The 2,829-nt window shown below is 45.7% G+C and overlaps 1 pseudogene; it reads right to left on the bottom strand.

The window, feature by feature from the left end:
- Positions 1-401: 401 nt before the first annotated feature.
- Positions 402-1,897, bottom strand: LOC118015570 (annotated as a pseudogene).
- Positions 1,898-2,829: the final 932 nt, after the last annotated feature.

The raw sequence follows: 2,829 nt of genomic DNA, 5'->3' as shown, positions 1-2,829 counted from the left end.
TAATATTGTACTATCACTTCTTCATTTCTCAAAGTTATAACCTACATAGTTACAAAATATTTACTTTAAAAACAGCATTTTACAAATATATATATATGTATATATACAGGAGTGATTTAAATGAAAAGCTCCAAGGTACATAGTTTCAGGTAGGTATTATTGCTGTCTGTACCTTCACTCCACTTATTAAACTGCTTCAAGTTCATAAATTTACAGCGAGGTACAGAGCCCAACCAGATGGGACAGAATGTGTCCCAAGTTAGAAGGAGAGTGCCTGGCTCCTCAGTGACATCTCTCGTAGAGGGCCAGTGCCCCATTGTACAATTAAAGTTTTCTTCCCGCATATCTGAATGGCACCTTCTGGATCCTCTGGCTGTGGCTGGTTTTGTCTCCTGATTCTTACAAGCATGCTGCTTTGTTGCCTAGGACATTGATCCGAGCTTCCTGGCCTCTCTCCTTTGGGGCCCTTCCAGGCCCCCCCATTACATATGCATGAGATTCAGGAAAGCTGACCCATCGGAAGGTTGGGAACGCTTGCTTACGGGTGGAACCTCCGTACCAGCATACACTATCCTGAATCCTACTGCAGAAACTGTTTTCCTTCTGAGGATGGTGAATCCTAGATCATGGCCAACAAGCAGATGTTCTAAGTGGCTTCCTCTGAGACTTTCTCCCCAAGAGGGAGCCATCTGGCCACTTGCTTTTTATCACATTTCTAATAGCTGCTCCATTTCCTCAAGGGCTGTTGTAAAATCATTTACTTGACTGTTACATAAAATCTGCTGTTCTATGAACCGGGCCCTCTCTTCTTTCATCTTCAACTTTACTTTCAGGGCCTAGAACTCCTCCATCTGTTTTTTGGCTGTTTCTTTAAAAAGCTTCAGCTCATCTTGCAAAGTTTCTAACAACAATATAGAGCCTGTGGGATCCGTGTGGATTCTTGCTGTGATGCCAGGGTCTCGGTGCCTAAAACTGGGTTGGTGCCCTTGCCCAACTGTTGGCCGGCAACATCTCCAGCAGCCCCACTTATTGGGTCGGGTCCTTCAGTTCTTCCTGAGTTTCAATCAACTTCTGGGACAACTGCTTCCAGACAGCCTCGAGGAGGTGGTTCTTATCCCTGAGCTCCCCCTCTGATTCTGCTTACTCCATGGTTCATGGCTCTTTCTGACCTTCCTCCTGATGGCGATGGCTGCAGCTTCCACCTGCCCATTCTTTTCTTCAGTTTGATGATTTTTTTTTTAAAGATTTTATTTATTTGTGAGAAAGAGAGAGAGAGAGAGAGAGTGCGAGCAGGGGCAGGGAAAGGGGCAGAGAGACAAGCAGACTCCCTGCTGAGCCAGACCGGGGGCTCTATCCCAGGACCCCAAGGTCATGACCAGAGCTGAAGTCAGACGCCCCTCAGTTTGATGATTTTTTTTTAATGTTTTATTTATTTATTCATGAGAGTCAGAGAGAGAGAGAGGCAGAGGCAGAGGGAGAAGCAGGCTCCCCGCCTAGCAGGGAGCCTGATGCGGGACTCGATCCTAGGATCCTGGGATCATGACCTGAGCCGAAGGCAGACGCTTAACCATCTGAGCCACCCAGGCGCCCTTGATGATTTTTTTTTTAAAGATTTTATTTATTTATTTGAGAGAGAGAGAGAGAGAGAGAATGAGAGAGAGAGCATGAGGGGGGGAGGGTCAGAGGGAGAAGCAGACTCCCCGCCGAGCAGGGAGCCCGATGCGGGACTTGATCCCGGGACTCCAGGATCATGACCTGAGCCGAAGGCAGTCCTTAACCAACTGAGCCACCCAGGTGCCCCCAGTTTGATGATTTTTATACCATCATTCCTTGAATGTCCTGAATGAAGAAGTCTGGAAACATTGACTTCTTTGGACTTAACAGATAATAGGCTCCAAGAAGTGGTTCACATTGGGGGGGGGGGGGGGGGGCAGCACCGCTGAATATGGAGAGAGGCTGCAGTGTATACACTATGTTAACCGTGCAGATCATCGTAGAGGCCACACTGGCTGTCCCCAGGTGCCTGCTACTCCTGCCCACGGCTCTGGTTGCTCTGGTTTCAAAAGACACTCCACAGCAACTATTGGTACCATTTCCATAACCATTTCCCTACTGATGGATGGGGAACCCAACTGGGTAGCTCCTTTTTTTTTTTTTTAACCAATAATAAATATAGTTGGTTTCATGAGGGCGGAGACCTTGTCTATTTTATTCATGCCTATAACCCTATTTGTCTAGCCCAGTGTCTGACATAGTTGGCATTCAATAAATACTAGTTGGCTGAATCAAAGAATGTGGCAGAAAATGCCCTGGATATGCTTCACCCACTTATGTTTCTGAAGGAAACATTTCTAGAAATGCAATGGCTATATTAGAGGATATGTGCATCTTTTTAAGAGGGTTGCTGGAGATTTTTTTGAGTATAACTGACATACCCTAACTACACATATTTAATACTTTAAATACACTTTAGGGTTGCCTGGCTGGCTCATTGGGTGGAGTGTGTGACTCTTGATCTCAGGGTTGTGAGTTCCACACCCATGCTGGGTGTAGATATTACTTAAAATATGAAATCTTTTTAAAAAGTTAATTAATTTGGGCGCCTGGGTGGCTCAGTTGGTTAAGCGACTGCCTTCGGCTCAGGTCATGATCCTGGAGTCCCGGGATGGAGTCCCGCATCGGGCTCCCTGCTCGGCGGGGAGCCTGCTTCTCCCTCTGACCCTCCCCCCTCTCATGTGCTCTCTCTCTCTCATTCTCTCTGTCTCAAATAAATAAATAAAATCTTTAAAAAAAAAAAGTTAATTAATTTATTTTTATTTATTATTTTTT

Source organism: Mirounga leonina, unplaced genomic scaffold (assembly GCF_011800145.1).
Source record: "Mirounga leonina isolate KUSES-001 unplaced genomic scaffold, KU_Mleo_1.0 Mir_166, whole genome shotgun sequence".
Lineage (NCBI taxonomy): Eukaryota > Metazoa > Chordata > Mammalia > Carnivora > Phocidae > Mirounga > Mirounga leonina.
Note: the sequence above shows the minus strand (reverse complement) of the source record. Positions and strands in the feature narration are given on the sequence as shown.